Source organism: Astatotilapia calliptera, chromosome 1 (assembly GCF_900246225.1).
Source record: "Astatotilapia calliptera chromosome 1, fAstCal1.2, whole genome shotgun sequence".
In the NCBI taxonomy this organism is placed as follows: domain Eukaryota; kingdom Metazoa; phylum Chordata; class Actinopteri; order Cichliformes; family Cichlidae; genus Astatotilapia; species Astatotilapia calliptera.
This window is the reverse complement of record NC_039302.1, coordinates 15561130-15579746: the sequence shown is the minus strand read 5'-3', so window position 1 is coordinate 15579746 and position 18617 is coordinate 15561130. Positions and strand designations below refer to the sequence as shown.

The 18617-nt window shown below is 42.9% G+C and overlaps 1 protein-coding gene across 2 annotated transcripts in view; it reads left to right on the top strand.

Annotated features, from left to right (window-relative positions):
• Positions 1-18617, top strand: part of LOC113021322 (ephrin type-A receptor 6-like) — an 86357-nt gene that overhangs the window by 19924 nt on the left and 47816 nt on the right. The gene's annotated exons all lie outside the window — the stretch shown is intronic.

Sequence of the window (18617 nt, the reverse complement as noted above, 5' to 3'; positions counted from 1 at the left end):
TTTGCTTTTGTTGTTGTTGTTTTTTTAAGATTAATTGCATAGTTATAGATCAAGCTACCTACCAATCAGCAATTAAAATCATCAACAGCTGCAACATTAAAGAGATGTTCACTCTTTAACGTATTTAATCAAAAATGATGCTCCAATGATATCATGTATATGATTCTGAAAAGGAGCATGTTTACTTCATGTACTTTAAATATATTTTAATTATACAATCTGTGCATTTTTAATACAATAATTATTTAAATAAAAAATCTAAGTACTCTTTTTTTCTGCAATTCTGCTTTTTGAATAATAAATCTGTAACACCTCATTTAAAATAATCCTGGCAAATCCAGACAATATGATTTCCAGACTTCTGAAGGCTGTCTAGCCATTATTAGTAGTAATGATAATACTAATAACAAATATTATGTGTGAATTTTGCTGCTGGGACGGAAAAATCAACACACTTTAAAGAAAATCAGTAGACATGAGAGCTGTGTTTGCATCAGCAGTATGGTTGATGCAAACACAGCAGCCGTTTCTGTCGGCAGCTTTTCAAAACTCGCTGTGCTCATTTCACACGTCTGAGCTGGTTTGGAGAAAGCAGAATGTGTGTACCAGTTTTCTCAAAAAGAAACAGGGATACTGTTACGCACAGAAATCTGATCCATCCTCAGGATTTCTGATTACTGTGTGGGTGTGCACATCTGCGACTTAAGCGATACAGGAATATCATTACATCGCATTCATTTGCTTCTATTCAAAGAAGCTTCCACAGGGAAAAAGCAGTTTCACTCAAAACTGGAAGTGTAACCCTTTAATCAGATAACTCAAAGTACCTTCAGTGAATTTAAAGAAATAAACTTAGTGCAGTTCGGTCTATATATTATTGAACGCAGGCATAATTTAAAAGTTTAAAGTGCAGACTCTCAGTTTCAGTTGGAGAGGCTAAGGAATTATAGCCATTATCAAACAGCTCCCCTATTTTCAGCTTTTGTCTTTTTGGAAAGTCTGATCTGTCTTTTCTGCTAGGGAGAGCAGTCATTAGTTTAGTGAACTTTCTGTATTTCCTTTATGACAGACTTGAATAATGGCGTACATACCATTGAAAAGATCCTGTGATCATCACTGTTTTTTTTCTGTTGCTGTCTTTTTCTGTTGCTCTGATCACCCATATTTTTTTTCCCCTCAAAATATGCTAAATTGCTAATTTGGCCACTCCACATTGTTCTGCTTTGCACTGAGGTCTCCTCTGACCACATGTTGATTAACAGAAACACCTCTCAGAACAAATAAACACTTTGAATCATCTACAGACCTCTTAACGGCTTAATTTATGCTCAACCGATGAAGGAACAGTTAGCACCTGTCTGAGAAACAGCTTTTGAGTCAGCTATCCAATTACACTGCCTATAAAAAAAAAGAGAGACTGCATATAAAAATAGCTTTATTTCCCCAACTGTTAATGCAGTTAGCAACACAACAAATACATTTAAGTTAGAGCTAAAATGCGAAACGTGTTTCAGCATCAAAAAAATATAAGGACCCTATAATTTCCCTATAGCTGTTTAGATGTCTTGTACAACATAACTTAAGAGCAGGTGCATCGTGAGCCAGTCTATCAAGAAATAAGTACAGGTCTGCTGAAAAGTAGATGTCCATTCTCAAATACATGGTCAAAGAGCAGCTCTCCTCTGACCCACTTCCAATTCGTACCAAACTCTCTTGATTTATCAAATAAATGAAAAGACAAACTTCAAATTAATAAATAAATTGGTGTCTTCGTGCAGTTAAAAATCACAGGACAGCTGCTAAAGACTAAATACTAAAGTATTACACTATTAAAGCTTCATATATAACATTATTATTTATACCTCGTAACTATGAGTAAGTAAACATGTAGAAGTCCACTCTTCCTTTGATTTAATTTATTTACGCAATTAGATATTAATTAGGTACACCTGCTGCTCAAATGGTTTAAGCAAATATCTAATCAGCCAATCATATCGCGTTCATTAAAATTTAGGCATGAAGCGATAGTCAAGATGACGTGCTGAAGTTCAAACTGAGCATCACAATGGGGAAGAAAGATTTAAGTGACTTTGTACATGGCATGGTTGCTGGTGCTAGACAGGCTGTCTGAGTATTTCAGAAACTGCTAATCTACTGGGATTTCCCCACACAACCATCTCCAGGGTTTACAGCGAATGGCCAGAAAAAGAGAAAATATTCAGTGAGCAGCAGTTTTCTGGCTCAGAGGTCAGAGGAGAAGCAAGACTGCTTCAAGTTGATAGGAAGGTAACAGTAACTAGAATAACCAATTGTTATATGCAGAATACCATCTCTGTTCTCTGCACAATAAAATAAACCTTAAAGAAGATGGGCTACACCAGCAGAAGACCATTTTTGGAGGCACATTCAGGTAGTTGTGTCAGATTTTGGCTTAAACATCACAAAAGCATGGAGCCACTCTGCCTTGCATCATACAATTCAGGCTGATGGCGATGTTGTAAAGCTGTGGAGGATATTTACTTGGCACACTTAGGGTCCCTTAGCACCAACTGAGCATTGTTTAAATGCCACAGGCTGCCTGAGTATTGTTTATCATTTTTCTAATAGTGGCTTCCAGCAGTTTAAAACACCATGTCACAAAGCTCTAATCATCTCAGACTGGTTTTTATGAACATGACAATGAGTTCACTGTGTTCCACAGTCACCAGCTCTCAATCCAGCAGAGCAGACTGGAAAACGATAGAATGAAAGATTTGCATCATGGATGTGTTGCTGACAAATCTGCAGCAACTGTGTGATGCTGTCATGTCAACATGGACAAAAATCTCTGAGGAATGATTCCAGCACCTTGTTGAATCTGTGTCGTGAAGAATTAAAGCAGTTCTAAAGGGCAAAAGGGGATCTTACCCAATAACAGTTTGGCATATCCAATGAAGTGTCCAGGGAGTGTGAGCACTGCATTGTTCACGTTTGTTATGTGTATCTAATTCTCTCACGTATGTTGATTATTAAACCACATTTATTTACTATAAAATAATACATTTGAATTTAGTAAAACAGCACTTTGAAGCTGAGACCATTTGTGAAATACTGAAGATGCAATTAACCAACCTCCTGAAGCCCAGAGATCTTAATTTAACAGAGTCTGGTTTTCTCGGCTTTTGTTGTTTATAGAACATATGCGACAACATTTATATGCAATGAATACAGATTCAAACAAGCCATTACAATATCTAGAGATTAAACTAATTTAATTGCAGTATATGATTCTTTTAGGTCTGAGCCTGAAGGAGAAGCGCTGCTGTAGATTTCATTCTTACAAATATTTCATCGGGGACTGAGCAACCATCAGCAGCAACAATAATTTTTTCATGACTTCGTGTCTAATTCAAGACACAAAGTGGTTGTGGGGTGGGGGCTGTTTGTGCTTTCAGGCTATTATTAAAAGTGTAATAAATCCTTTGGAGCAAAACCAATAAATAGCAGCAAAAGGCTGAGATATTTTCAGGGCCAAATACCAATATTGAAAAAGCTTCTCCTCCCTTGCACGCAGCCTAAACAGCGTTTTTGCTATGGGGACCAGCAATGCCATTAATTGGTTGAACAAAAACACAGCAAAACTCCACCACCTAGATTCATATCAAATCAATAATTCATCAAAACTACAGAGATTTAATGACATTTTCATAACACCACTCTCTCCCTTCCCTTTAGTCTGACAATGACAAATTGCCTTGTTTTAATCAAAACCTCAAATCTCTTAGCCAGGTTGAGTGCCGCCTCCGTTGTTTTTAATACAATGCTATCTGTCTGTGCAGTGTCGTTAGGTGTGCGCATGTGTGCACGTGTCATTTATCTTAATGTTTCAGCACCTATGAACATGAACTATTTATTCTCTGATTTTCACCTTAAGGGAAACTCCAGATTAACTTTTATTTCTGACTTTGTGCACTAATTACATAAATTCCTGTTGATGTGTTACTAAAACATGGATGGTTTTCCAAAAATAAAAACATTGCATGTGCTAACCAAAAACTGCTGCCCCATCTTGACAATCATTAAATTATCTTTCCTTGTTAACAGCTAAGGAATACCAGCTAACCTGCTCCTTTATTTGGAGAGAATATGATGCCAGTCATCACAGCTGCCAATATCAAAATATCCTTGGAAGTGAGCTGAAGTGAAAATGGCCAAAAGTGACTCATTATTTGCACTGGCAAAAAAAAAAAGAAAGAAAAATCCTCGGGGGCATTTAGATGCTTGAGTGCAAGATACAAACCCAGCCAGAAGTTTAAATCAGTTCTGTACTTCCTTCCATGGTGCAGCCATTGCCTATGCTGGCTAAAGCTGGGATAACTGCAGGTTATGTAATATTTTTGGTTTTCATATTTGGTTAAAATCGGCTTCTTTGGATTTCTTATGATTTCGGTTTTTTTTGTTATACTTTAAAAAATAATAATAATAATAATTTACACTGTTTCTGCTAACTTTCCTTTGTCTCTACATTCTGGGGCTCCCTGTCTGTCTTTAAGTTACTTTTTGTTTTATTTATTTGTGTAGTTTTTTTTTTTTTTTACACTTCCTCTCCTCGTCTTATTCCCACCTCTAATTTCCTAATAGTTCCTGCCTATTAGTTCCCGTATGCAGTCTTATGTCTCTCTTATCAGGTAGTTTCACAATTTGCTTCCCACTTGTCTGCCCTTGAGTTTCTCAAATTCTTCCATTACCTTTAATTTTTTTTGTCTTTCTGTTCTTTTATAAACTTTTTTTTGGTTGTACCCAATTGGTTTCTTCTCTGCAGTGACTCAAATAGTTGTCCTTTATTTATTCATTATTTAGTATCCTTCTTCTGTCTTTTTAACTTTGAAACAGATATACAGAAATATTGTGGAAAAAATGAAGGAATAAATACTCACCCTAGTGGAGGCATTTCAAACATCTTTTTTATAAAGAAAAAACAAAAGCCTACACTGTAGATACATTTTCAGTTTGTTTCTGTATTATTCTTAGTGTAGCTGTCATGGAGGAGGACCCAAATATGGAATATTAAGGCAACAGGATAAACTGAAAAGATGCCTTTATTTAAACTGACAGAAAAGTCAAAAAACCCGACTAAAAACATCACAACATAAAAGACTCTAACAATTTTGGCAGCAAAAACATACAGAAGTAAAATAAGACACTGTGAGAAGGACTGAGAGAAAAACACCTCTATATATATACACAAGAGAGCAATTAGAAGAAGTGAACACAGCTGGGGCGAAATGAAACACAGGTGAAGAGAATCTAGGTAACGAGACAAGGAGGAAATAAAGTTCAACAAAGCACAAGAGACAAAGGAGTACCAAAATAAAGCAGGAAGTAACAAATGGGGGTGGGGGGCAAAGACTTAACAAGGGTACTGGGGGGATACACTAGACTGAAACACAAAGAATTAAATGTAAATCAATACTGAAGATGTAGACAGAACCAAGAATTCAAAAGTAACAAGAACTAAAGAATAAAACCCCAAAGGAACTATAAACTTTCTAAAACTCAAAACACAGGGACCCATGACTATGACAGAATTCTGTCTAAAAGTCTGGTAAGGTGGCCAAAGATCAATAAACTTGTTCTTATCAAAAAGAAAAGATGTTTAGAGCATCTGAAATACTGCTATAAGTTGCATTCACTTTATTACTCCTCTACAGCACAGTGTTGCCCTGGGAAAAGAGATTTTAAAGACTTGTGCTCAGTACATATGAACTTAAACTATGCCAAGAGTGTTTGAAAAAGCATCAAATTTCAGTGCAGTGGAAGTTGTGGGAGTCACTATCGAGCATCATTTGATGGTGGGGCATCCTTTTCTGACGCATGGTCACATGACCACATGGTTTGACAAGAACGTAAGAATATTTTGTAATTGACCTGTAAATAAAAAATACTGTAAATAAGTGACCATATGAAATTGTAGAAAGGGTTTTTTCTCAGGTTTTATGAAGGTTTCTGATTTTGCATTTTTGTTGCCTCAGGGCAATATGGTGCGATGAGGGATATTTCCTGTGGGAGAATGTCATGTACTTGTGCACATTTCACATGTTGCTGGAACAATTCAGTTCAATTCTGTTCCATTCTAATTTAATTATATAGCGCCGAATCACAAAAAGATCAGGCATTCAACACAATTTTGAGATTTACATTGGGAAGCTTCCAGATGTAGACGCAAGTGAAAACATGGTCCCAAATTCCAAATTGTCTGTAAAAGTCCAAAAAAGAAAACAAGAAGAGAGGGCGAACCAATGGTGGTATATCTCGAAAGTATGAGAAGAAGAAGAAGAAGAAGAAGAAGAAGAAGAAGAAGAAGAAGAAGAAGAAGAAGAAGAAGAAGAAGAAGAAGAAGAAGAAGAAGAAGAAGAAGCAGGCCCACAGCTCCCATTTCAAATCAAGATCTCCTCTTGGACAATGCATCACTCTGGCCAACAAAATATGACAACCCAATCGGTCGGGGCAGATGGCCACCCCTCCCTGACCCTGGTTCTGCTGGAAGTTTCTTCCTTGGGGTTTTCTCTTTATTTTTTTAGGGTCTTTACCTCACAATATAAAGCACCTTGAGGCAATAAAGGTTGTGATTTTGCACTATATGAGTAAAATGGAGTCAAACAAGGGAAGATGTAGGGTACCTGGGTGCACAGATACACCAAAGTGATGCGTACAAAGTGTAATGTGCACCTCTGTGTAGATATTTACAGATATGTAAATATGTTTCAAGTGTTTTTCAGATCTTTGTTTCATAATCTTTTGAGATGTTTGGAAGTTTTTCTGATGTTTTTATTGCTCTTGCATAGTTGAGTTATGATACATGAGTTAATTATTTTCTCTATTATTATGTTTTGTTTTGTTTTTTACTATTGTTGCACAACATTGCCTCTAGGTAACTAAAAATATCTTGGAGAAGGGGTGTCTGAAATATACATTTTTTGTTTTGGCAATAAAATGGCCCAAAGTGAGTCAATAATTGATGTTGAATCATTTTCAGCATGTACCATCAAATTGTGTGCAGAAGAGGGCTTTAGGTATATATCCTAGGACAGCAGAGGCTATTTGAGTACAGTGAGCTCATTGTCATGTTCGAGAAACCATTTTGAGGTGATTTGAACTTTGTGATATGGAAGCAGACATCAGAAGATGGACACACTGTAGCTGATGATCATGAAGAGACGGTTGTCAGTTGGTACTGAGGGGTTCAAAGTGTGCCAAGAAAATATCCCGCACACCATTACCCCAACAACAGTCTGAACTGTTGATATAAGGCAAGATAGATCTCTTCTTGCATATTGTTTATGCTAAATTCTAACCTTACCTTCCAAATGTTGCAGCAGAAATCAATACCTATCAGACCAATCTTCTGTTGTCTAAGTTTGTGAACTGCCCATATGAATTGCAGTGTCAGGTTTCTGTGTACTGCTGTAGCAAATCTGCTTTAAGATTTGACATGTTGTTCATTCAGAGATGCTTTTCTGCATACCTTGGTTGTAACATTTGGTTATCTGAGTTACCGTTACAGGTCGAAGCAAAGACCTGCCACCAGTAGGTCAACCATTACTCAAACCAGTCCATCTGGCACCAACAACCATGTTCAAAGTCACTTAAATCACATTTCTTCCTCACCCTGATGTTTGATTTAAACCTCAGACACTGAGTTGCTGCTATTTGGTTCACTGATTAGATACTTGTATTAATGAGAAGCTGGAACAGTTTTACCCAAGGAAGTGGTAAAACTTCCTTGTTTGTTGTTCGTTTCTCCAGTGATTCAAGAGGTTTTGTCAGCATTAACTTCTTGTTCCACTGCTTTTATGACTTTGTACACTCTGTTTTCTCACAAAGTTTGCCATCACTGACTTAAATAATTACATAAGCCATATGTTGGCAAGGAAAGGTCCAGATCTACTTCTAATTGAGGACATTAAATAGAAATAAATCTGCAACAAATGTTTAATTTTCCAGCTTAATTAAGTGCTTAACGACTTAGTTGGCTCTAAAAAAAATATGCTGCCAAAGGTGAGGTTCACTCCACCATTTGTAAAAAAGAAAACTTTTTTCTCATGCATGTAAGCCTGGTCTTTGTCCAACCATCAGCTGATTTGAAAGATGATGTTTGTATCTGCAAGGCAAAAGTTCCATCTGAAGCAAGCTGTCAAATTTCTGTCAAGAGCTCAGTACATAAACTGCTGGAAGCAAAAAAAAAGAAAGAAAGAAAGAAAAAACCCAACGTAGCAAGTTTTCCATTCTGAACATCGCTGCAAAATCAAATTGTTTTTCAACTACTTCTCAAGCAGTTGCAGCGAGAGCTAAAGTGTGTCGTAATGCATCATTGGTGTGTCAAAGCAGGAAGCGAACACTACTTAACCGAAAAAATAGGAATAGTTCGTCAGGCATCGTCCGGACAGGCTTTGGAAAGGATATATTGGGATATACACCAAGCCCCAGCCTCACCCACTGATTCATGTTGTGCACAGCAGCTCTCACAAAAACAGCTCCCAGCAGTTGGAACCCCTGGGGTGGTGCTAGTAGGTGCCTGAGACTGCGTTTAACAGCAGCACATCCTGTGGGCATTTTGGATGGTGGGGTGGAGACTCCATTGCTCAGATATGGGGAGTTTGGAGGCTGGATAGCATTCTCACTTACTGATGTTCCTTGAGCCAGTCCTGAATACCATCCTGCTGGGCAGGCCAAAACCGTCGGTGAGTAACATGGAAATGGGTAGTATGCTGAGTTTGCAGTAATTTTTAGGTTGTACAAGTTAAGGTAACATCAACATGAATGCTATTACCCAGGGTTTCTTGGCTATTCACTTCACATGCCTTTGGTTTTATTGTGGCTGATCCGTGTACATGCACAAACCGTGCAGCTAAACTGACCTGCACGGCTGTCCTCACTGAGGTGTCCTCATTCAGATAAAGTATCATCAATAAAATGTTGCGTTCAAACACCTGCACCGACAACATCCAAGTTGAACTGCTTGTTTTCTCTTTAAAAAAACATATCATCATTTAAAAACTGGATCTTTATGTGATGATATTGTGAATCACTCAGGTAATCTTTGTCTAAATCTTTTTCACAGCACTGCATATTTTTATATTTGTTAATTTTAAGAGAATTGATAGCAAGAACATTTTAAAACATTATGAGCTGTTCAGCTGCACAGTCCCGATAAACATTATTAATTCCTATGGATGTAATTGAGCAGAACTAGTTCTAAAGGTACATCAACCACAACCCCAAAACTCTTGAATACATTGATATGGCCACCATACTAAATTCATGTAAACTGAGCAGGTGCTATGTGCCTGTCTGTCTCAAGCCTGAACAGGTACTGCGATTCTTGCTATAAATAGTGATGAAGTATTACATGGTGTTTTCCATCCTCCTCTGTCCTTCTGATAACTATCTGTATGCAGATTGAAGGCGCTGGAGTTGGAGAAGGTGTATCTGGAGGACTAAAAGTCAGCCACATGTGTAATAGTTGCAGGTCTTTTAGCATCAAGCTCGATGTGATGACAATAAATGTGATTTCAGTTGTATTTCATATTAAGCGAGAGCATTTTTAATGAAATCAAATGCCGTAGCCCCAAACTAAGTATCAGTATTTCATTGTATGGTCCGCCTCACTACTAAGCCAGCAGCGAGCATTTTTATGAGGCAATTGTTGTATTGCTCCCTCACACTGCAGCATTACTATGAGTTCGGTACATTAATTAGATCTACACTTTGTACACAAAACCTACTTTCTGCATTCCACAGTCTGCTAAGCTTTGGACTAATAGGCAGAGCGATTAGTAGGTGCATATCTGATTGCCTCGGAGAGCGTGGGTTGCAGCTCATCTTTCAAACTCAGGGTTTGCATTTTTGTTTTCCCTGCACTGAACCATGCCACATCCCAAGGGTGCATTTTAGAACACTGAGGCACACGGAGTGACAAATCACCATTTTCTCTCGTTTGTATGCATAATGGAACTCCAATTACTTAATGCTGATCTTATGCAAACCAGAAAGTCTGCTTCTTGTAATAAGATACTCAGTTTCTGTTTTAAGCTTTGTAAGGAGGGCAATGTAATGAGGATATACAGAGCACCGTGTATGGTGAAGAAACTTCCCCGACTTTGTCTTTACGTCTGCTCAAAATCTTTTAAGTGACTGATTCAGTGGCATGTGGCATAAGTCCTGCAGAGGCCTTGCAACTGGATGCAGTCGAAGCATTACTGGAAATGTGTGAATTTTGGATTTTTCCTGAGTAAATACATTTATTTTTTATTTTTTAGGTCATATTCATGCAAACGTAACAAACAGGGTATGTCTGTGCATCATTAAACATCTTAATATTACCTCAGAGTCCCCTTATAAAATTACAAGCACAACATATTTGGGAGGCCAGAGGTCCAAATGAAAGAGGGAGTGAATATGATTGATTAATCGTTTGGCCCATGAGTGTCACATAGAGCTTATTTAGATGGCTTAATTAATAGAAGATTAATTGCTTCTGCACACTCCAGTCAAGGTTAAAGTGTTGTTTAATTATTTATATTTGAGAACACTTAATCTGTGACTTGCCTGTGTGTGTGGATATGTGTGAGTGTGTTTTAAAATGTATGCATATCAAATTCTCAACACAGGAGCACTGCATATTACTTCTTTTTTCTTTTTGAACACCCCATTTTGTGGATGTCACAGATACAGTTTTACATAATGGCGAAGTGTGAAATCAATAACCAGCCACAGAGTGTTTTCAGTGTAGACACTTGGGCTTTCTCACGATCTCCACGCTCTGGTCTGTGACCTGGAAATAATAGTGTGCAATCATGGAGGAAGCTTCAGCCCCGCCACCCTTTGAAGAAGTGGCAGAGGAGGCTTCCAGAGTGAGGCTTATTGGATAGTGACTCCCTTGCAGTCGAAATCTGTGTAGAAGTGCTGTCCAAATTCAGGGATTTCTGCAAAGCCTCTATTTCCAATCCAGAACCATTGTATCTGGCCAACATGAAATGCCCTATTTTGTAGAATTCTTCAACTCTCGCATATATATGCATTTTCTCTTATCTAGGAGATACAGTAAAGTCCCCACTATTCCATAAGGCATGCATAAAGCCGCTTGTTTTTGTCTCCCTTCTGATAGGACCCACAGTAAGGTATTGTTAACAGAAAGTCTTTAATACAGTGCTAAGATGAGGCTTGTCAAACGCTTCACCTTTGTATTGGTTTTTGTCTGTGCCATGAATACATTTTATGAAACAGACAAGTGTAAAAGATAGAGACAGAAAGAAGACAGAGATAATGTTCAACAGTGCAGATCTGAAACGCAGTGCAGTGCAAAATGTTCCTGGGTTCTTAGGGTTCTGATGTTTGTATGGGGGAGTTCGGGAGAGGGCTACAACACTGAATGTGTACAATGTGCCAGTGGTTTTGGGGATGTTGTCAAAAATGATGGAATTATGAATGAGGAAATGTACCATCAGATTTTGATTCACCGTCTAGAAAAAGGTTTGTCTGCCAATGACAGACAATCAAAACAAACTGCCAAAGCAGCAAAAGAAACTGAGGACTATGCTCCTGAGAGCCCAGACCTCAACATCATTGAAGGAAAACAGAACAAAGGGCAAAATCCAAATAAAGAGCGTTGAATGTCCTTCAAGAAGCCTGGAAAACTATTCCAAATAACTGCACCTATTTTCCATTTGCTTGCAAAATATCTGGACCAGGGGTCTGCAACCTTTTACTGTCATGGTCCTGGGCCATGTTGGCCCAGTGTTCTTAGTTTCCTTGTATGTTTGTATTTTGTTCCTTATTTAGACCATGTTTTCTGAGTTGCCCTGTTGTGTTGTTCCCTAAGTGTTTTCCCTTCATGGCTTTTACCCCCTGTGTGCCCCTCTGTGTATCTGTGAGCCCTCGTCTCTCCATGTTTTATTCCATGTTTCCCCTGCCCTTTATGTCTAAGTTCTCCCCGTGCTCTCTCTCCCCCCATGTGTGCCCCTCTATGTATTTATGAGCCCTCGTCCCCTTTCGTGTTTATTCCGTGTCTCCCCTGCCTGTTACGTTGGTGTTCTACTCGTGCTCTCTCTCCTCCTGTCTGAACCTCTGTACTTCCTGTTTCACCTCTCCCGTCAGTGTTCAGTTCACCCCGCCCTGTCTCGTTATGATTATCAGTGTCACCTGTGTTCCCCGTGTGTTCCCACTTCCCTCGTTAACCCTCTGTGTATTTCTGTCTGCGTCTCCCTCTGTTCAGCGTGACGTTGTCCCTCATGCTGCGTGGATTTCCCTGTGTCTCTCCCTCCGAGTGTTACTTTACTTTTCCCAGTTTAGTTTTGTATTTCCTATGTTCTGCCTCTTCAGCAATAAAGCTGCCTTTTGAGTTCATCCCCGTTTGTGTGAGTTTTGCATTTTGGGTCCTCCTCCTGCCTGCCACACAGCCGAGCCTTGACAGTACGACGTCACCAGATATGGACCCAGCAGCACTCAACCCACCAGAAGAACTGCGTCTGGACATTATCTACTCCGTGGAAAGACTCCTGCATCTGTGGCTCGAACATGAGGGGAAGGAATTTCGCCGCGCTGTGGAAACCAAACTACAGCGTTTAATCTCTGGTCTTCCCTGGCTACTCAGTGCGCTCCACCCACTCGAACAGGATTTAATCCGCAACGAGCTCCACCTTCATCCCCCAGCTGCTACTACCCACCTGCCTGAAGGGCCGGATGTGGAGCCGCTCGGCCCGTCAGAGCCATCATCAAAAAAGAAACGGCATTCACGCCGCCGACGCGCCACCCCACAGCTGGACATTCGGCCTTCTAATTCACCTGCTGTGCTACCAGAAGCTCCGTCGGCTCCCTCGCTGCTACTTCCAGCTCGGTCAGTTCCCTCGCAGCCCTTCACAGCTCAGTCAGCTCCCTCGCAGCCCTTCACAGCTCAGTCAGCTCCCTCGCAGCCCTTCACAGCTCAGTTAGCTCCCTCGCAGCCCTTCACAGCTCAGTTAGCTCCCTCGCAGCCCTTCACAGCTCAGTTAGCTCCCTCGCAGCCCTTCACAGCTCAGTTAGCTCCCTCGCAGCCCTTCACAGCTCAGTTAGCTCCCTCGCAGCCCTTCACAGCTCAGTTAGCTCCCTCGCAGCCCTTAACAGCTCAGTTAGCTCCCTCGCAGCCACCCTCAGTTCAGTCTCCTGTGTCCCCGCTAGCTCAGCCATTAACTCCACCACACGCTCCATTTTCACCTCTACCATCGCTTCAGTCATCAGTTCGGTCTGCCACTCAGTCGCCCTTAGCTCCATCATCCACACTACCACCTGTTTCTCTTCCACCACAACCGTCACTACACCCAGCCACTCAGGCTGCTACTCAGTCAGTCATTCAACCCATAGCCCTGCCGTTGCCATACCCTGTAGCTGAGCCACTAGCCGTCCGACCCACAGCCACTTCAGCCACTCCTTCATCCGTTACACCTCCACTACAACCATCACTACAGTCTCCAGTGTCCCCAGTGCAGTCTCCAGTGTCCCCAGTGCAGTCTCCAGTGTCCCCAGTGCAGTCTCCAGTGTCCCCGCTTTCCCCAGTGCAGTCTCCAGTGTCCCCAGTGCAGTCACCTGCAGCCCTGCTTTCCCCAGTGCAGTCTCCAGTGTCCCCAGTGCAGCCTCCTTTAGCACAGTCACCCACTCAACCACCAGCACCTCAACCGTCATCACCTACTCCACTCTCACCACCACCGTCACAACAGACATCAGTTCAGTCCCCTGTGCCAGTGCAGACGCCCTCAGTTCAGTCTCCCGTGCAGTTATCTACTTCACCACCGTCAGTAGCTCAGCTCCCACTCTCACCCGTGTCTCCAGCAGCTCAGCTCCCGCTCTCACCCGTGTCTCCAGTAACTCAGTTAGCTGCCCAGCAGCCACTCTCCGCTCAGTCTCCTGTGTCGCCAGTTTTGCTCATTCACTCCATGCAGAGAGGTAACTGGACTTCTACTCAGGGTACTTTCCACGGTTTAGCCGCCGTTGGCACAGTTTGCCACTCCAGGGCTTCCCCAGAGGCTAGGTCTCAGTCACCAGCTGATTCTGGACCCCTGAAGTTTAAGCAGCCCCCTAAGAACTGCACCATGTTCGCATTGCCTGGGCAGAGTCAGTGCTCAGTGCAGCGCCAGTTGTCCTCATGTCGGCCGAAGGACTTCATGCCTGTTGGCGTTGTTTTGGCCTCCGCTGGAGGGTCCGAGGGGCCCGTTCAGCCTCCCGTCTCCGCTGGAGGGTCCGAGGGGCCCGTTCAGCCTCCCGTCTCCGCTGGAGGGTCCGAGGGGCCCGTTCAGCCTCCCGTCTCCGCTGGAGGGTCCGAGGGGCCCGTTCAGCCACCTGTCTCCGCTGGAGGGTCCGAGGGGCCCGTGCCACGCCGCATCAGCTGGAGGGCCCGAGGAGCCTGTCCAGCCGCCATCTGCGACCGCTTCGTCATCGCCTGGGCCAGCCTCAGCCTCTGCTTCTGCTACGCCTGGCCCGGCCTCAGAGCCTTCGTCTGCTGCAGCCTCCTCAGAGCCTTCGTCTGCTGCAGCCTCCTCAGAGCTTTCGTCTGCTGCAGCCTCCTCAGAGCCTTCGTCTGCTGCAGCCTCCTCAGAGCTTCGTCTGCTGCAGCCTCCTCAGAGCCTTCGTCTGCTGCAGCCTCAGCCTGTGCTTCGCCTGGTCCCGTCTCGACTGGTCCTGTGCCCACCGGGCCTCGGCCAGTACACCTGACACTGGAGAGCCGCCGCCGCTGCCTTCCGCGCGGCCGGCCCCCTGAACTGCACCGCCTTCGCCTGGGTGGCCGCCGTCGCCTTCCGCACGGCCGGCCCCCGGACCCTCTTCTCCTGGGTGGCCGCCGTCGCCTTCCGCACGGTCGGCCCCCGGACCAGCGCTGTCATCGTCGCCGCCGCCTCCCGCGCGGTCGGCCTCCTGAACTGCTCCGTCGTCTCCTTCACCGCCGCCGTTGCCTTGCGCACGGCCGGCCTCCTGAACTGTTTCCACGTCGCCGCCGTTGCCTTGCGCACGGCCGGCCTCCTGAACTGTTTCCGCGTCTCCGCCGTTGCCTTGCGCACGGCCGGCCTCCTGAACTGTTTCCGCGTCTCCGCCGTTGCCTTCCGCACGGTCGGCCTCCTGAACTGTTTCCACGTCTCCGCCGTTGCCTTCCGCATGGTCGGCCCCCTGAACTGCTCTGTGTTTGGGTTATTTTCTTGGGCTCCGGTGTTTGCTGTGCTCTTCTTTTGTTTTCTGTTCCGGGCCCTCCGTCCTGAGCCCCCGCCGCCCGCCCTGGGTTGTTTTCTGTTTGGTTTTGTTTTTCTGTGTTTGGGCTGTCTGGAGCCAGCCCTTGAGGGGGGGGTACTGTCATGGTCCTGGGCCATGTTGGCCCAGTGTTCTTAGTTTCCTTGTATGTTTGTATTTTGTTCCTTATTTAGACCATGTTTTCTGAGTTGCCCTGTTGTGTTGTTCCCTAAGTGTTTTCCCTTCATGGCTTTTACCCCCTGTGTGCCCCTCTGTGTATCTGTGAGCCCTCGTCTCTCCATGTTTTATTCCATGTTTCCCCTGCCCTTTATGTCTAAGTTCTCCCCGTGCTCTCTCTCCCCCCATGTGTGCCCCTCTATGTATTTATGAGCCCTCGTCCCCTTTCGTGTTTATTCCGTGTCTCCCCTGCCTGTTACGTTGGTGTTCTACTCGTGCTCTCTCTCCTCCTGTCTGAACCCCTGTACTTCCTGTTTCACCTCTCCCGTCAGTGTTCAGTTCACCCCGCCCTGTCTCGTTATGATTATCAGTGTCACCTGTGTTCCCCGTGTGTTCCCACTTCCCTCGTTAACCCTCTGTGTATTTCTGTCTGCGTCTCCCTCTGTTCAGCGTGACGTCGTCCCTCATGCTGCGTGGATTTCCCTGTGTCTCTCCCTCCGAGTGTTAGTTTACTTTTCCCAGTTTAGTTTTGTATTTCCTATGTTCTGCCTCTTCAGCAATAAAGCTGCCTTTTGAGTTCATCCCCGTTTGTGTGAGTTTTGCATTTTGGGTCCTCCTCCTGCCTGCCACACAGCCGAGCCTTGACATTTACACCCAAAGAGCCACTTGGACCCGGTTTCCACGCAAAAGAAAACACTGGGAGCCGCAAATACTTTTTGACATCTAAAATGAAGATAACACTGTATATATTGGTTTTTTTTACTTTTATTCTTTGTGTGAACAACTAAAGTAAGTAAGTAAAGTTTATTTATTAAGTGCTTTTCACAGACAGGCAGTCACAAAGCGTTGTACACAAATATTAAAATAAAAAATACAATCAATAGATATTATACACAATGTAAAAGATCAAATGTAAATAATGTAAAGAATATAAAATATGTAGATCAACAAAAGGCTTGTTTGAAAAGAAAAGTTTTTAACTGCTTTTTAAAAGAATCCACAGAGCAACTAAGCTGTGTTGCTTATGAAATCCATGAAGTGCTACAGAGAAAATTACATTTTATTTATGTAATTAACACATTTTGAACTCTTAAAGAAATATAACAAAAGGAAAGACACCCAGCTGAACTAAAATGATCCAGCAAACAAAAACTGTTGTGAGCCGCCACCCTTAGCGGCACCCGCAATCACGCCTCGCCGCCTTAACGTCTGTGCCATTTATGCTGGTGTTGGTGTGTGTCGGGCTGTGAGCTGCAAAGCTACAGCCGGCTGTATGCGTACAGCAACCGTGTGTGAAAAGTGGTCAATAAAGAGATGCTATAAAGCATGTTCATGCAAACATCGTCGAGTCTGCCGTGGTATGTTTACAATGGGACTTCTGGTCCTGAACCTCTGTGCACAGCGTCTGCAAATCGGGGCTGTACGAAGTCACTTTCATCTTTACGCAGAACTGTAAGCTGTCGTCTGTGAGGCGTGAGCGGTGTTTGTTTTTAACATAGTTCATGGTGGAGAACAGCTGCTGACATAATGTGGATCCAAAGATCCATAACTGGCCTACCTGGGTTCGAAAGTCTCGATAAATGCACGGTGTTTCGGCGGGTACACCGGCTTCCGCGAGTGTGACGCTTATTTTGAGCGATGAAAAAATAATAATGTATAATTTTATTTTTATATTTCAAAATCACAATAATCTTCCAATTTAGAACTACAAGTTAAAAAAAGAACTAAACACAAATAAAATACACTTCAGCTAAATACTTCTAATTTTTTTCCCAAACCACCCGGAGCCGCAGTATAAGGACAAAAGAGCCGCATGCGGCTCCGGAGCCGCAGGTTGCCGACCCCTGATCTAGACTATAAGAAGTAGCTACATTACGGTACTTCTGTTACACAGTTACACATTATATTATTAGCTATACTTTTGAGAGAATCTCAGATAAATTTAGTTATGAAAATTTACAACTGATTGAATTGATGAAAATGCTATTAAGTTTGGTTTCTGTAACACTGCAGTGACATCAAGGCGCTTGGTATTTTGAGGTAGAGACCCTACAATAATACAGAGAAAGCCCCAACAATCAAATAACCTCCCATGAGCAAGCAATTGGCGACAGTGGGAAGGGGAAAAAAATTTAACAGGAAAAGACCTTCAGCAGAACTAGGCTCAGGGAAAGGCTGAGCGGTTTGGGGTGAAGGGAGAGAGACGGGGGGGATGGAAGCATGTGCTATATACGCATGTGAAGACTGAAAAACCCAAGTGAAGAAGCATCATAGGAAGTTCCCAGCAGCCTAGTCCTATTGCAACATAACTAAGGGAGGATTTGGGGTACCTGATCAGTCCTAACTATATGCTTAATCAAAAAGGAAAGTTTTAAGTCTAATCTTAACAGTAAAGAAGGTGTTTGTCTCCTGAATCTAGAAGCTAGATCTAGAAACTAGAAACTGGTTCCACAGAAAAGGGGGCGTGAAAGCTGAAGACTCTGCCTCCCATTCTACTTTTAAAACTTCTAGGAACCACAAGTAAACCAGCAGTCTGAGAGCCAACTGCATCTTTGGGGTGATACAGTGCTATGAGGTCGCTAAGATAAGGTGGGGCTTGATTATTTAAGACATTGTATGTGAGGAATTTAGGAAAGAGGAACAGGAACAAACACCACCCATCTCTGTAAGCAATGCAGACTCTGCACCCGCTTGATCTTTTCTAAGTTCAGTAATCCAACATTCAGAAGCAGGTCTGAACTAAAGAGCAGCTTTATTGCTTAGTTTACAGATCATAAAGCAATTTACTGTAAAGCAGGAAGTCAGGAATGCTAAATCGGGTGACAGGGAAAACTCCAAACAGACGGCTCACACAATCAGAGGGGATAAGACGACAACAACGGGGACAAAGAATTAAGGAAACTGAGGACTTAAATACACACAAGGAAGTCAGGGAGATTAAACACACCAGGGAACACAGATGATCCAAGTCTGACTAATGACACAAGGGAAGAAAAACTGAACACGATGCACACCGGATAAGTGACTATCACAATAAAACAGGAAATCACTAACACTGATTCACAGTGATATGACGGAGGCAAGAGAGAGCAAGAGACAGCGAAAGAGACACGGAAACATAGGGACAAGACAGAGACAGACTAGATATGAAAGGGAACTGACTCAACTGAACAAGGAGCAGAGAACTAAGCAAACTCAGAAGCATAAGGAAATAC